The sequence below is a fragment of the Spodoptera frugiperda genome, chromosome 7, assembly GCF_023101765.2.
Source record: "Spodoptera frugiperda isolate SF20-4 chromosome 7, AGI-APGP_CSIRO_Sfru_2.0, whole genome shotgun sequence".
NCBI lineage: Eukaryota > Metazoa > Arthropoda > Insecta > Lepidoptera > Noctuidae > Spodoptera > Spodoptera frugiperda.
The window spans coordinates 4,916,518-4,940,621 of record NC_064218.1 but is presented as its reverse complement, the minus strand read 5'-3'; the positions used below and the strand labels follow the sequence as shown (position 1 = coordinate 4,940,621).

The window sequence follows — 24,104 nt, the reverse complement described above, 5'->3', positions numbered from 1 at the left end:
AACAATAACAGTTATGGCTGCTTGATGCGTTGAGCCAATATTATCAAGCGATGATTCAAACTAACTCACCATTTAAAAATTAATAATATTTGATTGACAAAATCTTTTTAGTAAATACAGAGGACCGAGACCCAGCGCCAATCATAGTGCCGAACGCGGTTTCTTTTCGATCTTGTTAAATATAAAACAAACTCATACTAAGGGTACTGGTCCCATAGAATTTCAACTGTCGATGTAGGTTTTTTATAAAAACAATCGTGAGACTTACTAAATTAACTAAAAATCACGGTTTACACACGTAAATTAATGGAGAAAAGCTCTACTAGTTACGAGTCACAGAGGGACTCTTCATAATGAGCAGCGTGCGCAAACGCGACGAAGTCCCAGGGCCTACCTTTCGTCTTCGCCTGCCTTACGTGAGTAACCCGTGATTTTTAGTTAACCTTCCTATACTCGCGCATTGGTCTGTGAGACCGACGAAACATTTTTTAATTTTTTTTTTTGTTTTTGGTAACCCCAGCGACTCCATTTTTTTAGTAGCTGCCGGATTCGTTGCCAACTTCATTTTAGTGCACGCAGTGCGTTTGTGCGAAACGCACTTGTTGGTGTGTTTGGCGCCAATCGGTCCGTCAGACCGACGCGAGTAGTGTTGGGTAAATAGCCGGCTACTTTGAGTTATTATCGATTATAATCCATTAATAGCCATTAATAGCCTACCAATGGATGATAACCCTGCTATTAATGTATAGTTAGAAAAATAAATGCTTTTTTTGTTTTATTGTAAAATCTGTGGGTGTAAACATAAATTGTGTGCGTGTACGCAGTGTGATTCAACATATTGTTATTCTTTTTATTTATTTTCACTATTTGTATATGAAAAAGTGTTAATAATAAAATAAATAGGTACACATTTTTCACATTCACGGGAAATTCAGTTTTGTTAATTTAGAGATCCAATACTATAAAAAATATAATTACTATTGACACATCGCTTTGTGATTTAACCATATATGTACCTAATTATTTATTTTACCTATAAAATAATTTTATCCGATACGTAAAAATTTAAGGTACATTAAGTAAGTTAGTTATTGGCTATTTTGAGTCGATAGTAGGTAACATGCATGCGCACTTCCGACGTTTGGCTCCTAAGTTGGAACGGACGGGGGCTGCACTTAAGCGGCTCCTGCCCAACCGCTGGGGGCCAAACGCCTCCTGCCGGAGGTTGTACGCGGGGATCGTGCGGTCCATGGCCCTCTACGGCGCCCCTGTGTGGGCGCCGAACCTGATGCGGCGGCCAACTCGGGCGCTGCTCACGTCCCAGAGGGTCATGGCCATCCGGGTGATTCGCGGATATCGCACGATCTCCGGAGAGGAGGCTAACCTCCTTGCCGGACTACTGCCGTGGGATTTGGAGGCGAAGGTGCTCGCGCGCGTGTTCAGTTTGCGCGCCGACGCGTGTCGCCGGGGCGAAACTCCACTGCCGCGCCAGATTAGTGCGTGGCGGGATGAGCTCCGGCGCGATCTCATGGCGGAATGGCAGCAACGACTGTCGCAACCGAGGGCTGGGCTCGCTGTCATTGCAGCGATAAGTCCCCTCTTTGAGGAGTGGCTTGAGAGGCACCACGGCGTCCTCACCTACCGCCTGACGCAGGTGCTTACCGGACATGGGAGTTTCGGTAGGTTCCTGTTTCTGATTGGGCGGGAGGAAACGCCCGGGTGTCATCACTGTGAGGACCGCCCGGAGGACACGGTGGAGCATACGGTGGCGGTTTGCCCTACGTGGGCTGAGCACCGCCGTGTCCTCAGGGATGTGGTCGGTGACGGTGACCTCAAGCGTCCGGCATTGGTTCAGACCATGGTGCGGAGCGAGGGGGACTGGGATGCCGTCTCCTCCTTCGTCGGCAAGCAAGGGTAGCTCGCCGCCCGACCAGAACCAGACCCGTGCGTGCGGCGCATCACGTTCCGCGCGCGCCTCAAAGAGCCATCAGACCACCACAGATGGGGCCCAGTAGGGGTGATGCCTGATCCGGAGTTGCGGACTACCTAGCGGGTTTACCGGATCTCCGGTTCGAAATGCAGATGTAGGAACGGGGTGGTTTTTTGTCAGTAAGAGTTTTACACTCCCTCTCGCCTCACCTAAGGCGAGAGAAGTCATTGGATGATTTCCCCCCTCAAAAAAAAAGGAGGTAACATTCATCCCCGCACCCCCGCACCGCAGGAAAAATAACGTAGGTATATATCACACAACTGGAATTTGGAAAACAGACCGTCAAGTATAGATACGGAAAGTGATTTCCACATGTTTCGGAACCTTTCTATCCAACATCAGAAATCGATGAAATATCCTGTGACTGTAATGAACCTGGGGGCCTACTTCGGTTCTCGAATCCGAAGTTTCGTTTAATCTTCGGCCGTAGTTTTTATTGGTTTACTGATAGAATTACTTGAAATAACGTTTTATTTTTAATTTCATATCAAAACCTATTATTTATTTTCATTTCATTCGTTCATTTTAGTTCCCGAAAGTTCGCAATAAATAGAATTGTAGTACGAAATCTGCGAAGTTGCGGACGAAACTTCGCTTTTCGTTGAATAAGAGTAGGCCTGCAACGGCAAGCCTACTTTTAAATTGCACATTTATTTACTACTACATTACTATAAAGAAATATGATGAAAATGAAGTCTAATCTGACAGTCCTAAGCCTGAAAACCATGAAGGGAAATTTTCAATCACTAAAATAACATTAATAGCAGGGTTATCAGCCAAAATTGGCTATTAATGGCTATTAACTGCTTTTAATCGATTATTAGCCAAATGATATTAACCGGATTATTATCATTGCCCATCACTAGACGCGAGTATAGGCGTAACTTTTATCGTCAGTATAAAAGTAGTATAAGATTGTTACTGTGAAGCTGATAACCAAGTGAATCTGTGATTTACATATCTTATAGCTATTGTTTTTTAAAATAATAAAGTTTATTTGAGTTTTTTTTTGAAGAAATATGTTTTAGTTCTGTTTATTTAGTACATAAGAAAAATATGTCAATTTTGAAGGCTGTTCTGTATGAGACTGATAGTCAAGTTAAATATATAATTAACAAGTTATAACATGATATGATTGTTTCGTTATATCCTCTATTTTGAAAACAAAATATAATCTTTATAGGTTTTCATAGAAAAAAAATAAATGACAGCAGTTCAAACTATCGGTCTGTGAGACCGCGCGCGAGTATAGCTGTAACAAAAAATCACGCGAGTATAGGAAGGTTAATTTAGTTGATGTAGGTAACAATTTTTAGTCAGGTGTGTCATTTCAAGCCATAAATTACAATGTTTGTTCACGCACCATAATTTGTTAATTTAGTTTTAATTATTTTGATGTTTGTAAAACATCGCGTTTTGTAAAAAAGTTAGCTTTAATCGTAACCTACAAAATGAAATATCCTTTATCAGGCATACTATATAATATTATGTATAGACTGTGTTTCTTGTAACCTCTTTATAATAGTCTCTAGAGGTGTCACATGATCTAGTAATGGATATATAGGATCCCTATTTTACTTGGAAAAGTATGTCATAGAGAATTCGTTTTTCTTTTTGACCTCATTTTTTGTGTTGTCATTATAAGAAGAAATGTAAGAAGAGACAGGATATTTAGTAGACAGTATTGAATTTACTATAAATAGAGGCAATTCAAAATAAACAGACAGATTACAGTATACAGATTTTTTATGGTATAAGCCGATAAACGAGTAGACGGATCACCCGATGGTAAGCAATCGCCGCCGCCCATGGTCACCCGAAACACCAGAGGCATTACAAGTGCGTTGCCGGTCTTTAGGGGTTGGGAATTTAAAGGTAGTTGGGAAATAGGCGATTGGAAAGATTGGAAAGGGGCATAACCTCACTCACACAACGCAAAACAACGGAAGCGTTGTTTCATATCGGTTTTCTGTGAGGCCGCGGTATCATTCCGGTCGAGCCGGCCCGTTCGTGCCAAAGCATGACTCTCCCACACTTAATTCAGTTCGTATTCAAGTAATATTATCCTGGTTTAAATTCTATCAATTTTTAATTATATTTTTACTTCGCAGAAGCAACCTTCCTAACTCGATTATCGAGTCCATATAATTAAAATGATAATGCCTTAAGCTATAAATTAAAAACGATTCGAAGAAACCAGAATGCGGAAAATTCTTTCATATACCCCTGTAATATTACCAGTCACAGTAAAAGAAATCTTATTACAACTTAATTAGATCATAAAATCTTATTTACCATTGATACAATACATTACATTTGCATTGAAAGTATCTTTACTTTATTATATAAGGAATTCAATGTTTCCTATCGTCGTAATAGTCGTAAAACATACTCATAACTTATTTACTACAACAACAGATAGTTCATTGACTTCGGAAATTCTTAGTCACTACTATATTGTGTTCAGTGAGGGAAATAAAATGTCAGCGTAAATAAAATCGATCGGAAATAGAGCAGATTTCGATATGAAATACGCTGGATAGATACTTTTGTAAGATATTTAATAAGCGACTACATCAAAGTATAGATAACATTCGATAGTTTTATGAATCGGATGCAATATTTTTCAATATCTTGCTGTAAAGTAATTTCGTTTTAAAATGTGTAATATTATTATATTTGGCAAGTATTGACCATCTACCATCCATATTAGTTTAAAGAAAGAATGAAACTTTATTGACATTGTTTGATCTGTCAAACGTAGATTGTAGCTTAACTGTGGTAACAAGTAAGTCCTTTGTTTTTATGATCCAGCAATGAATGATTTTAAACTTGGATTTTCAATAAACTTCTTAAAATTGTACATTGAACTCATGATACAATTTAACAAGAGTCGGTGTTACACTTTAAATATGTGCATCTTTGTCTAACTCCAAAACCATGACAAATTATATTGTTGAAATGTCATGTAAACTAATTACACATTGCTATTTTCTATCAAGTCCAAAATTTGTAAAAGACTTCAAAGGGAGAATTTGTATATAAGAAACAACAACGGTCCTGAGAGTGACGGCAAGGAATTCTTGATCCTTTGTACTTTTTTAAGTAACTTTTGTTATTTGTTTATTGGACGTCCAGTACCCTTAGTACGGGTTTGCTTTACGTTGAACGAAAACGAAACGAGAGCGCGTTCGGTGCTCTGATTGGTAAGCTCGAATGAAACAACCAATCGGAGCAACGAACGCGCTCTTATTTCGATTTCGTCAAACGTAAAGTAAATTCGTACTAAGCCCTCTGGTTGGCCGGCACGAATGAACCAACCAATCAGAACACCGAGTGCGCTCGCATTTCGATCTCGTTAAACGTGAAACAGACTTGTACTAAGCCTAAAGGGTATAAGAGCCATTGGGCAACAGTGTCCACTTACATAATTAAGTTGTTGATTATTATAATGGTTGAATATAGTACCTAATATGATTGGTGCATACTGAAAAATAGGTGTTCTAGGTGCCCAAACAGGAAAACTACTGCCAAATACCAAATCCAATGACATAATTTCAATTATTACATGACATAAATAAAGAATAACTGAAATACTATTCCCTAGATATAACCTTTAGGCCAATATTACCATATGATCAATCAAACCTCTATTACCTGTTACGCAATATGCAAACTACAACTCGGTAATGTACGCTATCGTAAACAATATTGAGTTTCTCACCATTTCAATAATTCATACATGAAAATGAGCAGTAAATATCGATTCTAGGTAATCGACTTTGTACCTAAATTGTCGGGTGACAGGCATTAATTTTAAATGGCAGGTGTTGAGCTTGTTTGGTCTATATTGCCGATGCATGGTTTGATGAGTTAGTTTAGCGTATGGTGATCAATCGGAACGCATATTATCGATAGGATTAACAATGAATATTATTATGTGAAGATAAAAAATACAGAACAGACACAGAAGAATTTCATTTAGGTACTAGTAAAGTATTAAACCAATAAAAAAAGGAAAATTTTAGATACCTATACAATAATAATATTATATCGATTACTTTTATAATGTCTTAGTATACTACAATATTGTTCTTCGATAGAATAGAAAAAGGTCTCCTTACAGCCATATTTCTCTTTTAAGTATAACTTACTCGCCTCAGTGTGCTAGTGCAAAAATGTATTGCTAAACGTCAAAGCGACCTTCTAATAGGTATTAAAGACACTTCTAAATAAAAATGTACTTATAATACCTACTTTACCTATTAACAGAATAAAAATACTTATCCATTAGCGTTCTGTTTTCTAAAATCTCCTAAATAATTCAATATGTCCGAAAATGTAAATGAGACAAAACTCCTTGCTGGGGCTGGGACCCACCCACTTCCTATTTCTGCGTTAATTGCTTTTCACATTAAAATTCCATTGTATTGACAAAACGCTCACTTTGTCGACCAAAACACTGTCTCTTAACTTTCTATTATCTTTAACTTGTCACTTAACTCTGTTTATCAGTTAAAAAGTTAAAAATTCCTTGTTGTATTTTGTAATGTTATTTTACCAACAAATTGAACAACTCTAAGTATCAATTTTATTTTCGCTATTAAATACACAATACAAAAAATATATAAAAAATAGTCTGTAATAGAACATCTATCTCTATCCTTAATACTCATTAAAATCGGTTCAGCAGTTTAGGAGTAAAAAGCTTACTTTTGCATCTACACAATTTTTATTCACCTTAATTGAAGCCACGAAGGGTGATTCGACCAGGAACTAATAGAAACGCTTTTATAGTCTCCAATTACCCATGGCCACGGGCTAGAGTACGTACTAATGAGGAGCTAGGAAACACCGTCATTTGTTTGCTATCACCCATTAATTCTCAATACTGATAACATCGTGTTTCTAACTCAGGGAAGTACATATTTTTTATACTCATAGTGCGCGGAAACCTAGTAGACCGCTTGCACTATACCTACTTTTAAAAGTTAATTTGTCTTTTATTTATTATTTTCAATTTTCAATAATTATAGGTACAAATTATTGTTAATTATATCTCGAGATTGGTCACTATTGTCATCATCCCTTATATTACCACATAGGGATCGGACAACTTGTCGCGCTGCTACTTATTATCGACGCGTCACATCGCGGAATGCTGCTCATGAATATGAGCCTCAAGCATGGCTTGAAACTAGTCGAGTTCCTCGTCAAACAGTTATGTGAGTGAGCCGATAACATAATAATTAATTTAGAATGTCTCACGAACGTCATAATAAAATTTCTGTATACTTACTATTAAGTAATTAACGTTCAAGTATGTGGACCATACACTTGAATGTAGCTCGCCATTAAAGTTTGCCTGCAAACTGAAACTAAGAGTAGTTCTAACTAGTACCTATCTATGTACTACTGCGAAGGAACTTATTAACTTGTCAAGTCGGTTGGTGCAGTGGTTGGATGACCGGCTGCTGTGCAGCGTGTCGCGGGCTCGATGAAGTGGCAAAAATTGTGATTGGAATATATTGGAGTTTGGATATTAGAGATCGGGAATTGAGGATTGAGGATTGGGGATTGGGGACTGAGTATTGGGGATTGTTGTTTGAGGATTGGGGATTTGTGATTAAAGAGCCGGGATCGAAAATTGGGAGGGCAAGAATTGGGCCTAATAGCTTCCGAAAATATGTAGAAGAGAGAAGAGGTAGGTAGCTTTTCGAAGAATAACTAATGATATGATTATTTATTTAACTACTTTGCACTTGCATTGAATAGTTATAAGAATTTTCTCCAACGAGCAGAATTTCAATAAGTTTTAAGTGCCCTCTCCTGTATTGAGCTGAATATCAAATATTTTGCATAAAGTTTCAAGTTCAGCCGATGCGCTGTTATTCGCCTACCTTCGTACTCGAGTTATAATAAACGGTATACAAGAATTTAAGTGAAATATTAAAGTTTATTTTGTATAAAATGTTGCAAGTAAAATTTATTGTAGGTAATAGTTATGTACAGGTACTGTTACATGCTCTTAAATTCTATATACGTTATATTTAGTTCTTATTGAGTATGTTCCATATAAGCAGTTTACATGCGCTAACAATAGGCATGTTAGCTTGGAACCTAGTAGTTTTAAATATAAACTGTTTGAATACGCTTAAAGGACATCCAGTTTCACCCGTACCGCAGGCAGCATGCTCAAAACTCGCACGTCTGTCGATTTGCAAGCATATTTTGTAATAACTATCGTTAAAAATATAACAATGTAATTTAGTATAAACTAAATTAACTAAAAACAATGGTTCACTCACTATACTGAGGAAAGCTCTACTAGTTTCGAGTCACAGAGGGACTCTTCCTCATGAGCAGCGTGCGCAGACGCGGCGACGTCGCGCAGTAATTTTTAATTAATTCGCAAACATGCCCCAAATTAAAATATAACATAGTAGCAAGTGCTCAATTGAAGCATGCTTTCGTGCTCAAAACTAGCACGTGTAAATAGTATCTTAATATTACTTGTCTTGTTTTTTTTTTTTTGTTGAACACTAGTTCAATTTTCGTAGATACAGAGAGACTTGAAATTGAATTCTCAGTAACACTTCAGACATAGTTAGAAATCGGATAGTCAATTAATTCAATATAAACTCTAACGAAGATAGAATTTCAGACACATTTACTTCATGACGTGATATCTCAGAAACTAATGTCTATATCATACGTTTTCGTAAGCCCTTCCAAATGATCTGGTTACGAATATCCGAAAGACACTTTTCTAAACTTAGATCCGAAAATAGGTTAAACGAAAATAGGCAGTTATACAAGAATAAACAGATCAAATACTTTATAGCTTTTCTTTGTCAAAATAAGGTTATTTATTTACATAATGTTTCCTTTTCTAAGAAATAGAAATTGTATTTTAGGCGCTATACGTTTATATTACGTGTCTTTAACTTTTTTCTAGCTTATGGCCGTAAACAGACCTAAATGGTGTCGTAGATTCAGATTACGGCCGCCATAATAGATATGAATGGTATTTTATTTTGATAAAAATATACGGAAAAATCAACAGTAATATGGAGTGTACCGTGTTTCCGAGAATATCAAGAAGCAAATTTACTCAATATCGGATAGTTGTTTCATCACTTACCCTCAATTAAATGTGCGATAACTGGGTCTATCTACTAGTATAGAGGTATTACATAACTTTATTAACCCTTTCATTCAATAAATAATTCAGATTTGGGTACTTATTGTATTGTAACAATTAGTACCCAAATCTGACCTATAGTCGGAGTCTGGAAATATGTCCGGTATATGGCAATAGGCTCACCCCTTATTACATGGGACTTATAACATAAATTTTGAAAAGTGGGTGTACATTGTACAGTAGCATTACGTGCCGTAATGTGCACCTCTGCCTCTTCGGGGATAAAATGTTAGCGATATTTACTATCACTATTTTATTACTAAAAGTCGTAGCAACTTTATTCTCTTTTCTCTACGTGAGGCCAATTTTATAATTTTTTTGGCACATTACATATTCTACTGAATTAATTTTTAACTGAATGCTATCCTATAGACACCTGTAGACATACAAATAAGTATAGGTACTTTATGAATTTTACAAACGCGTTTATCTAATTGAACGCGGTAGGTACCTTTTTCTTTCATTTTTGTTCCCCAAAGAGCATAACATCGCCAAGCAATAGCAAGCAAGTCATAATTTACAGAAGTTACAACTTTTTACAGCTATTCCTCCACTATTGGTAACTTTCCATTCCTAGAAGCGAGTGATTAATTCACCACCGACAAACGTTCAAAGCTTCGATTACGAACAATGTAATCAGATTACAGGGTGACAGTACATGCCTACCTAAGATTAGCGCCCGATCAATGATTACAAAGCAATTAATTCTTCGCCATTTTCCACAGAACTTCAAAGGGATTAAGTGAAAGTATTTTTCATGCTCTTTGATCTTAGTTAGACTAATTAAATGAGTATCTTCAATGTTTTGTGGTAGTTTTACCATAATTTCCTTGAGGCTAATTAAAACTGTTTACTATCTACCAGTGGAAATCGATCCGATATAATTATTTTGTTAACCAAATTGCGTAGTTAAATCCAAATTTATACGGAACTAGCGGACCCGAGACAGACGTTGTCCCTGATGAAAAAAACATTGTCCAGCGAACAAAATTGTGAATCTAAACCATTCTCAGATCCCCTTGAACACACACATAAAATTTCATCAAAATCGGTCCAGTCGTTTAAGAGAAGTTCAGTGACATACACACTCACAGAAGAATTACCATATAATATATATGTTAATGCGTAGTAAGTCCAAATATTTACGGAATGATTGAAACTGTTGATGACTTAATTCCACCTTTATCTTGTGATATTAGGTGAGCTAACGTCAATCCCATACATTTTGATTGGAAATATGAAAGGATCAAATATCAAAAGCCAGTCTAGACTCCAGGGTTATTAAACTTGGCTTCTTAGTATGATTCTTCAGTTAGCAATCAATATGTGAGGGTGGTTGTCGGTTTTACGTGTTTTCCACAGTACCGATAATATTAGGTTACTTTTCCAAAAGTAACAGTATGTAGCTATGCTAAGAAAATGTAAAGAATATTCGAGCTTTGCATTTTAGCTATTAAGCTAAAATGCAAAGCTCGAATATGCAATGTATCAATAGTAGGGAAGCCATCCATAGCACGCATCTTTCCATATAAAAAATATAGCTTAGTTGAGTCCGTTTCCACCAGTGCTAAGCTATGTGTACCAATGAATATGATTGTTGGAAGTCAAACAGATCCACAGTAACGTCGCATAGCACATCTTTGGTGGAAAAGCACCACAAGGGACGTATCGAACTTCATTGTTTTAATACCTTTTTTTTGTAGGTGTCTGGGTAATGTGTAACTTGGCTTACAAGAGTTGTTGTTGCATAGTTTATACTGTTATATGTTGCTATAGTAGCAACAGAAATGCATTATCTGTAAACAGCAGTGTTCAGATATCACAGTCCAAGAGATACCGACTGACGTTAGTTAGATACGAATAGATAGCTTAGTGACAAACAGTGGAGTGTTAACAATAGCACGGAGTAATAGGGATGATGACGGGGTATGAAAATTAAAAATCTATTTAGTCCGTTAGTTAGGTAATGAAAAATATTAGACACGTATTATTTATTTTGTCGTATAAGATAATAAAAGTATTATTATCCATCCATAATATGAACCAAAGTTTAGAGGTCGAAGCAAATACATCATTTCCACCTATAAAATGTACCTAGAAATGACGTCACGCTATATTTCCAATCGATATATCTTCGAAAGTATTTGTTTCTGGAAGAAAACAAATATAATTTTAATATACATAATCTAAAAGACGGACACTAAAATAAAAAATACTCATCTACCCTAGTGGTCAGTGGTTATTTATTAGGCTGTCCCATTTTTACCCTCCGGGTAGAAACTGTAGAAAATAAATTGTTGAAAAATATTTTACAACAGCCAAACAATCCCTTTTTGCGGCCATTTAAAAATAACACCCGCGTCTGTGTCAAAATATAATCCTCCTGTATTTGTCGTTTGAATAAAGATTATTAAAGCTTTGTTTGGTTATTGATGTTCAGATTTACGTTTATATAGGTTACTTATTGTTATTGTCACTTTGTATTATTTTTTGGCTTTATATTAACAATACAAATCATTTGTTTTGTTGTGTTTTTGTACATAGTAGGCGGTATTTCTGAACGACCTTCAGATCTTCAAGAAAAGAGCACCTATGACTGGTTTTGCGGGTGACCATTGGTGGTGCTGATCGCTTACCATCAGGGGCCTTAGTCTGCTATTACAATTGTGTCAGAATGGTCGATCACTGAGCAGTGCGAGAGGGATAGAGCTAAATCCTTTGCCACCTATTCCATAAAAAAACACAGATTTAGATCGGTACTTTTAACAAACACGCTTTTCATCAATTCCCATTGTGATTGAAGTTAAACTTGTCTTGTTATTAAAAGAGTATTTTTTATGGTATAAGCCTGTAAACCAGCAGACGGATCACCTGATGGTAAACAATCCATGGACACCCGAAACACCAGAGACGTTTCAGTGCGTTGCCGGCTTTTGTGGGATTAGGAATTTAAGGGTTGTTGGGGAATTGGGAAATGAGAAGATTAGGAAGGGCGATAATTGGGCCTCCGGTAACCTCACTCACACAACTAAACACAACGCAAGCGTTGTTTCATGTCCGTTTTCTGTGACGCCGTGGTATCACTCCGGTCGTACCATGGCTCTCCCACACTTAAAATAAAATATCTATAATAATAACGATTGAAACTGATTTAAATTAAATAACAATCAGAATAAAAATATTATATTTCTTTGCAGAACATTATTTGTCAGACTAGCTACACAATTGAACCTTAAAACTTTCGAACAATGAGGTTGGCTGGCTTGAAAGTAAAGTCTTATAAAGACTTAAATATAAACTCCTACATTAGTAAACATACAAAAGTAAAATTCCTTGTTCCGCATAATATACATTTCCTCGCAATAAGGAAACAAAGTGCCACAGAAAGGGGCAATTTACTGACATTCTGGGGGGGCGGATACTGACATACTGGGAAACATCCGACACATTAATTGTTATGGGACGTAAGCCAGAAGTTTCTTTCCAGTATACAAATAAATACATGTACAAACATACATATAAAGTACACATATAAAAGTCACATACCAACGACATGCGTAAAAAGATCTAAGAGTTAACATTTTCTGCGAAATTGACTTATATTGGTACATCGTTTAATGGAGACAAACGGTGATTCTGATTATGTATAAAAATTATTATCGTAAAAGAATAACGCTTCAATTAGCTTTTTAACCATCGTAGGCCGCATCATCACTTACCATCAGGTGCGATAGCGGCCAAACGACCCATCAAATGTAAAAAAAAAAATGATATGGAATTTGGTTATTAAACTGTGTGATGATGGTTGGGTTATTCACTATATTATTCGCCACGTTCACTCTTCCCACGGATATCTTTAGACCTGACTAGACTAGACCTGACTAGACTACACATTTGAGACTAAGAGACTCAGAGATCACAGGCTCTCTCTTACACCTGGACTTTTTAAACTGCGTTCTTCAAACTGCATGTTAAACTGGAGAATATGGCAGCCTTTTAGGTAGAAGTTCATTCCAATAGTGAATCAACCTGATCTGAAGCTGCGGACTACCTAGATGGCTTATCGGGGACTCCAGCTCGATAAGCAGGAGTAGGAACAGGGTGGTTTTTAGTCAGTAAGAGTCTGAAACTCCCTCTCACCTCGCCCAAGGTGGGAGAAGTAATTGGGTGAAAAAAATAATTATCACGGGCTGATTATGTTCTTGGTGTAAATAGACTAGATATAAAATAATATACAATATAGAAATAATAACATAATCTTAGGTACAGAAATGTCTGTCTATAAATAAATATCTAATACTAAGTCACATGTAGAAACTGTATCACGTGGAACCAATTAAATGATAATAAGTATATCTTGAATTCCTCCAAGGCATTCGAACGCACATAATAATATTTTAATTAAGCCAGTCATGATATAAGTTGCATGTGTGTTTGTGACAGAAGGTTAACCTATTGCCATACATCCAGGTACAAATTCTTCCTATTACTAGTTGAAAAATCGAAAGACCTGGGAATTAAACTAGAAGCTCTGCTCGATTGCGACCACTTGAGTAACGAGACAGGCACGTGAAAGCGATTATTATGAATACAAATAAAAAAGTAAACAATTGTACACGTGTGTCTATTCGCTTTTTTATTTATCGTCTGCTAGAGCTTAAGCGCATTGAAATATTTTGTATAAAATGCAAAATAATTTAACACATAAATATTTTATTCTCTGAAGAGTACTGCTACTACTAGGATTTATGACAGTTTTCAGTAAGTTATCAAGGCCAGATGAGCATTATTGCAATTTCCAATATCGATATTTTCAATAAAAAAGTTTTAAAACGGGGACAATTTTAAACTCCGAACTGGTTTTGGCAATGTTCCTTATTACAACGACATAACAATATATAACCAGTAAAAATTGAGGATACCTATTACAGAGGCACTTCTGCTAACCCCTTCTCTGAAATAGAGGCATGAAATTGTGTCATACATACACAATAATACACATACATACATATCATCACGCCTTTAACCTCGAAGGGGTAGGTAGAGGTGCACATTATGGCACGTAATGCCACTGTACAATGTAAGTTGTGTCATGTTATATCTAAATACAAAATCTGTCTGTCCGTCTGCCAGCAAATAGCTAATTAGGTATGCAGACAATGCAAACTACATTACACGTGGGTTATATTGTTATCTATGTTAAACTGTAGCACTGCGATTAAATTAGGTACATATATAGTTGCCTTCTTGTCTAGTTTAATAGTTTAGTGGTTTACATTCTATCTGCTGAGATTGGGATCTTAAATTCAATATCTATCAAACACTCAAGCTCTTTAAGACAAGTGTTCCACAAATTGTTGTTTCGTTTGAAGATAGTTAAGTTACATGTGCATTTGTAAGTTTGTAAACACACCCATGACACAGAAAAAAATTCAACCATTCTTAGACCGCCTATTATCAGGTAGAGATACTTTATTGCCACCATGGACTATTTAAATTTATGGTTACCATCACACTATCGCACTTTAATATTCTAATTGTGAAAGTTTATTTGTTTGGATTATTAGATGTTTGTCCGTCAATCACGCTGAAACCACGAAACGGATTTTACGTATGAGCTGAATAGGGTGATAAGATATTTTTTATTCCACAGGAATGTGGGTGAAACCGCAAGGCAGAAGCTAGTAGGGCCATGATAGTTACCACCATGGACATATTGCCACTGATAACATATAGAAAGAAAGAAGAAAGAAAAAATAACAGTTTATTTGCACCATTTAAAAAACAATAAACATAAAAGTCATGGTGCATAAAGGGCCAGTACTCAGCTAAAATGCCGCGACCCGCGATATAGAAGCAACTATAATAAAATAATTAATGCGTATTTTAAATCGTGTAAACAAAACTCTCCATTTAGGTACTCGGAAAATCACTAGTGCTACTGTTGAATTGATATTTCAAATATAATCTTCTAATCGGATTTTGTTACTGGGAATTGTGTTTCGAATTTTTCGAATCGAATAGCGTTTGTTATTCGACAAAACGGGAACACTAGTTTTCATTTACTGTTGAAAGCTCGATTAGTAAGGTTAAATACAAAACTTTAGAAACGTTTCCAACGTTGTAATATACATACGCAACGCAACGTCACGCCTTTAATCCCCGAAGGGGTAATGCCGCTATACAATGTACACCCACTTTTCACCATTTGTGTGATCCATAAGTCCCATGTAATAGGGGGTGAGCCTATTGCCATATACTGGACTCAATTCCAGACTCCGACTAAAGCCCAATAATGCTTTGCCCGACCCGTGAATCGAACCCGAGACCCCTTGTCCGGCACTCGACCATACACACTAATCTATAAATTATATTTGAATGAAACTACGTATAACCGAATTTGTAACATTGTAATTAAGTAGGTGCCTTATTTGATATGAACCTGTTTACTACTGTTGACAGACAAACAATTAATTATCTGCCCGTTTCGAAGACAAAAGGCCTTAATTGCCCCCAATTTTATTTATTGGCCTTTATCAAATTTCATTAATATTGGATATTTGGTTCAAGAGGTCGTCTAAGGCTAACTCCATAAAGGTTTTTAATAAAGAAGTCACCTTATAGCTGCTTCATTCAATCACATAAGTCTGATACACAGACAAAATGCAAATTTATTGAATCTGCTCATGAATCTGAAAAAGAATGCTGCTCATGAATATGAGCCTCTAGCACGGCTTGAAACTAGTCGAGTTCCTCGTCAAACAATTACGTGAGTAAGCCGATAACATAATAATTAATTACTGAATTTTTATACTTTAAAATGTCATCAAATCATCATAAATGAACTTTCTTTGTCGAAAAGTAATGAGATATTTGACTGTTATAAGTAACAAAAAACAAATAGGTATTTAGTGTATAGCAAGGCTCAAGAGAGGTGTAAGTTTCACTTGAGCCTCCCTAGGGATAGGTGAGTCGTGATTGGCGTTGCTCCGAAGTTGATATTCAAAGGAGCCGGTACCCCCTCATAAGCGCTTATAGGTATACCAGGTAAGAACCACGTATTCTCAACTAAATCTTTACCTTTTTCAATGACTTCTCCCACCTTGGACGAGGCGAGAGAGGTTCTCCGACTCATATAGACTAAAAACCACCCCCCCATATTCCTGCTTTTCGAGCCGGAGCCCCAAAAGACAGGTGGCAAACTTTTGCAAGTACAACCTGTCAATAGTTTGATTGATCAATAGGTACATTACTATAAACAATCATCAAATATCCTTGATCTCTGTTTATTTAAGGCTACACTGTCAATCAGAAGTCAAATTGTTGATATGGATATGAATTTAATTGATTGATTGTCAAATACACGTTAACAGTAAATCAACCCGAACGATTACTTCATTAGATATTCTGCTATATATACTATAGGACATAGTACGACTGTACTATGTCCTATAGTACATTCCTACATAATATGCTATATTATGCGTAGTAGTTGTATCCTGGATGTTCTAGACGCCCGCTTCTTTTGCATGAGAGCGCGGGTTCCAAACCTACCAACGGCAAGTACTAATGTGATTTTTTCGGGTTATATGTACTTTCTAAGATTATTCAGACACCACTCTGAATAATGGTAAAGGAAAACATTATGATGAAACCTAGTCTTATAGTTTCTAATTATCATAATTAAAATATAATAAGTATTATTTAAATAGGTTTGAAATCGCCAACACAACCTACAACCTTTGCCATGCAAGAAGAGGAAAACATAAATACCTCGTTGAAAAACATTAATTCAACATACCCGGATGATGACCAATAAGTATATGATCACTGATCAGACACTAAACTTAAGCACTAAAAAATTCAATTGCCTAACTTTTAAATAAATTCACAAACTTTTGACAATCACTAACAAAACAATCAATCAAAACTCAAGTGATGATTATCTCCCAATATCTACGAAAATGAATTATACGAACCTTTTATACCTCATTACACATAACATATATTCGTGATACATCTAATATGTTATCGCAAAATGTTTTAATATAAAAGATAACATGATGTTGCTTTAGTATCAGATTGCGAAAATATTAAAGGCAGTGTTTATCCGTGCAAATTGAGGAGGAAAAAATAATAATGTATGTTATAATAGCCGTTAAATGGAACGTAATTTGGCTGTATTGTTCATTTTTTTCTTTTAAAAACATTCAAGGTAAATCGAGAAAGATTTGTAAAGTATCTGACAGTCCTTCATTAAAAATATTATAAATTGCTTTTGTAAGTTTGTTTTTAATTCATTCAATTGGGTCTTAGGGCTCATTTGGAATATTAAGTTTGTAATGATAAACATTTCGTGTTGTTAATGAAGCATTTATAAGTAAGTTTTATGATTTGTTAATACGGGTTTTAAGTTAGTTTCTTTTTACAGTTAGTTCGTTAGATTTTTTTTTCGGTGTGAATCATTTAATTTCGCTCTCCCGTAGGTACACAATACCTTAATAAGTACCCTACTTAAATAAGTTACAATACTTAATAATTAAACTAAAGTTTTATTAAATCACTGAATTTGTTCATCGTAAAATAAAACAATAAACAAAATTATAAACAACAATTTCCCTTCTATATTTAAATAAATAAAAAAAAAACAAATTCAAACTCACCTTTTAACAGAAACGCACTCCAAATTCAAACACAGAAATAACAGTTTATAAAAAAAGAACTATGTAACACCATAGACAAAATCACAAGAACATGCCAGTATCACCATTGTTTGAACATAAGTTCCGTTGATATCGGAAAGCCTCCGTGTATGAGGTTAGATACAATCGCTTCGAACGCGCGCCGACAACCAACTGAGATTCCGACGAGCATTTTCTCCGCATTGCTATGGCGACAATATTTGTATTTATAAGTATTAATAAAAAACATAATATTGATTTATTAGTCCTTTGTATTATAAGTGCACTTGACTATGGATTCATTAGTATATTAATGAAATTAAATCGTGTTTAAAAGAAGTATTGTTGATAAAATGCATGCCACGTGTAAGTTCGACCGATCCTTCTTTGTTTTTTTTTTTGTTTTCCTTACATGTTGATACATTGTGTTTTACGGCCTATGATTTGCACGTCAGTTGTTTTTATTTTTAATTTATAGTGGCACTATAACTTTATCCTGAGGTACAGCAAAATGTTTTTCTTTATTTATTTCTTTATGTCTTTTTTTAGGGGGGAAACTCAACTCTTGACGTCTCCCGCCTTAGACGAGGCGAGAGGGAGTGTCAGACTCTTACTGACTAAAAACCACCCTGTTCGTACTCCTGCTTTTCGAGCCCGAGCCCCGGTAAACCCGCTAGGTAGTCCGCAGCTCCGGATCAGGCATCAGCCCTACTGGGCCCATTTCTTTATGTCTACAGTATTTTTCTTTTGTGTGATTCTAAGTTTACGGCGACATTAAAAAATGTATATCAAATATTCAAAATTTTATATACACGAACCTTTAAAGGTACACTCTGCCAAGATGATAACCAGTCTGCTCGTTGGCCTCTATTCTAAAAAAACATAACCACCAATTATTATTGACGAGTCCTTTGAATAAAGAACATTGTTTTTTTTTAATTAATATCTTGTGTACATTACCGAAATGAGGTAATTAAAACATTTTCTTCAGTTGCTTTAAACTTAAATGAGATGAAAGTTTCGATCTCATTATACTACATCATTATTCGTATAAAATAATTAAATTAATGGGCATCTCGTTGGTATTGGCAACCAATTAATATTATGAAACAGGTACTTAAGTTACCGTGTTAATTAAGACAAAAGCTTTGATCACTACATAGTTTAAACTAAAGTCGCTATCTCTGTCCCTATGTCCCTTTGTATGCTTAAAACTTTAAAACTACGCAACGGATTTTGATGTGGTTCTTTTTTAAGTAGATATAATGATTCAAGAGGAAGGTTTATATGTATAATGCATGCATAATATATCACCATTGCACCCATGCGAAGCTGGGGCGGGTCGCTAGTACTTAATAAATGCCTGACAACGACATTACACGTGTCTCCGATTGGTTACTGAGAATTTTCAAATGAAGAACGGTTTTAAAAAAATATATGTTTTCTTGAAACTAGAATACATACCTGGATGTGATACAAGATATTGTTTCTACTTTTCCAATGAGTAAAATTAACAAAGGTATTGAGACCATAAGTAAATGTGTGTGTGTGTGTGTGTTTTAGGTAACAATCGTTTTTCACATAGTAGTGTTGAATTGAAAGTTCGTGTTGATATCGAATATTTTAAAGAATTTTCAATTATTTTGACATATGTAGATATCTTCTAAACTATAAAAATTTAGCTAATTCTTTTATGAAATAAGCAAACGAGTATACGTGTCACCTGATGGTAAGCGATCAGCTTCGCCCATGAATACCCACAACACCAAAGGAGACACAAGTGCGTTGGCTGCCTCTTAAAAAGGAATAAGTCCTTTTCTTAAGTCATGGAAATCATCAGGTAAATAAAAACAAGTAATAAAAGCGACTTTGCTATGGTTAGTCCCGATTTTAGTCACCTTGTAAGTACAAGTTGTACTTACAAGCCTTCCTCAATAAATGCACTATTCAACACAAAAATAATTATTCAAATCGGACCAGTAGTTCTGGAGATTAGCGCGTTCAAACAAACAAACAAACTCTTCAGCTTTATAATATTAGTATAGATAAAGAAAGATGATGAAAATGAAGTCTAATCTGACATTACTAAGCCTGAAAACCATGAAGGGAAGTTTCCAATCACTAAAATAACATTAACAGTATCATCCATAGTTGGCTATTAATGACTATTAACTGTTTTTAATCGATTTATTAGCCGAATTATATTAAGCGGAATAACCAACACTACCTCTGGAGGACGCGAGCCGAACATACGCGTGATAATGTCATTGCGAATTACGATTTCTTATTATTCAGAAAATCCGCGGATTTATTTTCGAATCCGGATTGACAACTCGAGTAAAAATGTACGGATATCCGGATTTTTCGGATTACGGATAGTCCGGATTGGATTCCCTAGTCGAGTGACGTGACAGCCATAGTCAAGTTAAGTATTTTACTATTTTAGGGAATATTGAATGAGTTTTTCCCGTACTTATATTTCTATAAATAGACAATTAATCTTATCATCAAGCTCGGAATTATATTCTCAGTCACTAAATAAAAACGGTACCAACAAAAAAACGTTTGTCGGAAAATAATATTATGAAAAAACACACAATTGTTACTAAATTTAATGGTAAAGGAACCACGTAATAAGTAGGTTTCCTTTTCCAATCACCAAACGGTAACTGGCGAGGTTTATAAAAACACATTTTCCGTAATCAGGAAACTTCAAGCTTTCTCCTTTTGACAGAAAACGTCTTTTATTTTCCCGCCCGTTCCGAACGATCGGTATTTGTATTTAGAACGTTTTAAAAATGTGTATTGTTTTTTTCTTATTTTGAATTGCCGCGTTGCTTGCTTGTACCAAAGAGGTTTATTTACAATTTTTAATTAAAGGTCATTGAGTATTTGAATTCGTTCTGATGTAAAGATTTTTCGGAAAGTTTTTGGTAGATGAGGTAAGTTATTAGTTTAAGGTTCCGTATGTTCGTAATTACTTTTTTTTTACATTTAATGGGTCGACGTTTGGCCGCTATCTCGCCTGATGGTAAGTGATGATGCGGCCTACGATGGAGCACGTCTGCTCATAAGCAACCCATTCACTCGGGCTTTGATGACACCCAGGTTATACCCATCAGAAAACACAGACGGCAACGAGTTCCACTCCCTAGCAGTTCGCACAAGGAAGCTTCAAGCGAAGTGCTTCGTGCGAGTGGGTGGGATATCTACCATGAAACGGTGACGCCTTGCCGATTGTTTTGTGGTTCGATGATGGAAAGGACTAGGACTAATCAAAATAATACATAATTTTAATTATGTCTACAAAAGTATAAAGAGCGGTGGTACAAAATTCTAAAATTATTTATCCTATCAAAAACTATCCCTTCATCTAAAATATGTATGTATTCCCTTATTTAAATATCAAACAGACTTTTCGTCCGTTTTATAATGAAGAATTTTAGATCGACATGACTGTGTTCTATATTCAAAGAAAATATACATATATTACAATTTATCTTCATGTTTGTATTAAATCAGAAAGTTAATTTTGAAAATGTTATTTGGAAAAATATAAAAATGATCGTCAAAAAGTTTTTCATTCATATTATAAACTTTGCATGGATGGGCGTTGGATTGTTTAACTTCCATTTGCAAAGTTAAAAATGAAAATAAATTATTTTCGTTTAAGTTTATTTACCAACAACGTATTTATACTTTTTTATTTTCAACTTTGCAACTGGAAGTTAGGGTTAAAATTGCATTTAATATTTAGATGAATAATAAAGTTATTAGAGTTTATTATTGAGGTTTTAGTTATGTGTACCCCTTCTACATATGTATAAGGTGTTCTAAAATTATCTGCCACGGTTTTAATGGGAGGTAGTGTTGTGTTTGAAGATTACAATAGTACCTAAATATAACTTCTTGATTATAAGTATTTTATTATACCGAAACATCTACTTACATGTTTGTTGTGATGCCATTGCCCTACAGTGGAACGACCATGGCTGAAAACAAAAATAAATTAATAAATGTGTTTGTTATGAAAGAGCTATCTCTTCCACTGCCTCTGTCGCTTCGACAATGAACACAATTCATAGCATCGCATCGTACGTTTATTTGTGAACCACTTTATGCAAAGTATAGTCAATGTTTATTTAACTTCTTTATGTTCTCAAATTGAATTAATTTCGTACCCCGGACCAGCCGTACGGATATGAAATATCTTCACTATTGTATCACTTCATTACGAATTGGGAGTTCCTAATCCGTGATGAAGTGATCCAACATGATCTAAATATCACACGGGCAAAACCGCATGAGAAAAGCTAGTTGTAGAATATAAACATAATTAATTAGTACCTACACTAAGCTTCTTAGAAAGTTATATCGAAAATTGATAAAGTTGTGAAAATCGGGTTTCGGATTATATGAAACGTGATGTTAGATAGTGTTTCTTGTTGAAACTGAACGTGTTACGAAAACTACTCCAGTTGAACTTCTACTCTGTCGAAAGTTCTAGAACATTGTACTAGTTTGGTTCAGCACTTAATACAGTAATTGCGCATGAAGCGTAAAATAATGTCTTCGGTTTAATGATTTAATTAAGCAAAGAACCTTCTAGAGTTAGTAAAAGTAAAAGGTACGTTAGACAATCTTGCTTTTATATTTCCAAATACACTTTTTTATGGTATATTCTATATGGTAAATAAGCAGACTTATCACCTGCCAAGCAATCACCGATATCCGAAACGCCAAATGCGTTATAAATGCGTTGCCGACCTTTTAGAGGGAAGAAATTTAAGGGTTGTTGGGGAGTCGGGGATCGGGAAGATTTGAAAGGGGGCTAATTGGGCCTCCGGTAACCGTACTCACACAACGCAAGCGGTTTCACGTCGGTTTTCTGTGAAACCGTGGTATCACTCCGGTCAAGCCGGCCCCTTCGTGCCCAAGCATGACTCTCCCACACTTGAAACGTTACTTACTGTTCATCCCTTGTACTTACGATTGACTTATCTTTTATTACCTTAAGGTTTAACTAAGTAGAAGAGAATGTCCATGACACCATGGAGTTTATTGTTATTATGTGTACGTACCAACCAACTTTATATTTCCAAATAATGCGTCATGTGCGTGCATTACTTCGAAACGACTGCACTTATTCGGATTAACGTTTTTTGTAGAATTCGGATTAACCCTTCGCGTCAAAAATATTTGGGCTTGGATATTCACAGTAAAAGCTGAAAAATAGCAACCATGCGAAACTGGGGCGGGATTGTAAGTGGGTAAATGATTTTAGAGGAACTCTGTAATTCAATTTTTCACAAATAATTAATGGGTTTTTCAGTTTCAAAATTCTCAGTACTATTATGGAAGATGGGTTTTACTCCCGGTACTTGATAAAACCTCTTTATGTTTCAATGGAAAAGAAAAATTGAATAAACCAGTAAAAGTAAGTATTGTTTTGACATATTTCATTGTATAACTTTTTCGTGGAATAACAGTTATGATATTGTTTTTTTTTTTATCTTTAATGGATTTTAAAACGTTTGTATTGTAGTGTTCGTAGGCCAAATATCGAAAAATATTGGTGAGTTTGACTAGGTCGTTGTACTGCATATAATACCTAACCATTGTGTTTGTGTTTGTGCTAAGTGCTTGTAGGTATGATGGTAATTACTCTATGTAAAATACCGACATATATGTTTGGATGCCAGAACTAAGAGCATTTATAGAAGTTGCAAAAATAACATAATTCATGGACAAAGCCAGCTCTGATTTTGCTTTATTGTCCATAGATAGTTGATGCAAATTACTTACCTTTAGGTACATGTACTGTCAGCTAGTTTCCCCCTACCCCATAAAAAAGGAAACGAAGTAATATGGAAATGCTAGTTTGGACATTGTAGGTACTATCAAATCGAATTCCGATGAGGAAATTTCTTTGTAACTCCAACGCTTTGTTGTCAAAAATGTATCTAATGAAAGTGAACGAGGACAAATATTGAACAGATTACGCCTCTTCATCGAATTGTTTTTTTGTAATGTCTTTGTACATACATTTCCTAGTTTACGTTGGTATTTTGCCTTCAATACAGAAACATAGAAACACATCAGAAACACACGTATTTGCCTGATGGACGTTACAAGTGCGTAGCCGGCCTTTTGGGGGTTAGGAATTTGAGAATTGTTAGGAATCGCTTCTTCCACCAACTTCGCTCGTATTTCTGGTATAAAAATCACC

General features: G+C 35.5%; 1 protein-coding gene across 1 annotated transcript in view; it reads right to left on the bottom strand.

Moving 5' to 3' along the window:
* The window catches only part of LOC118266511 (G-protein coupled receptor dmsr-1), an 81,617-nt gene extending 63,582 nt beyond the window's left edge, over positions 1 to 18,035 (bottom strand). Inside the window, exon 1 of the mRNA XM_035579986.2 lies at positions 17,858 to 18,035. The gene's annotated coding sequence lies outside the window, so the exon portion shown is untranslated. The remainder of the gene's footprint in view (positions 1 to 17,857) is intronic.
* Positions 18,036 to 24,104: the final 6,069 nt, after the last annotated feature.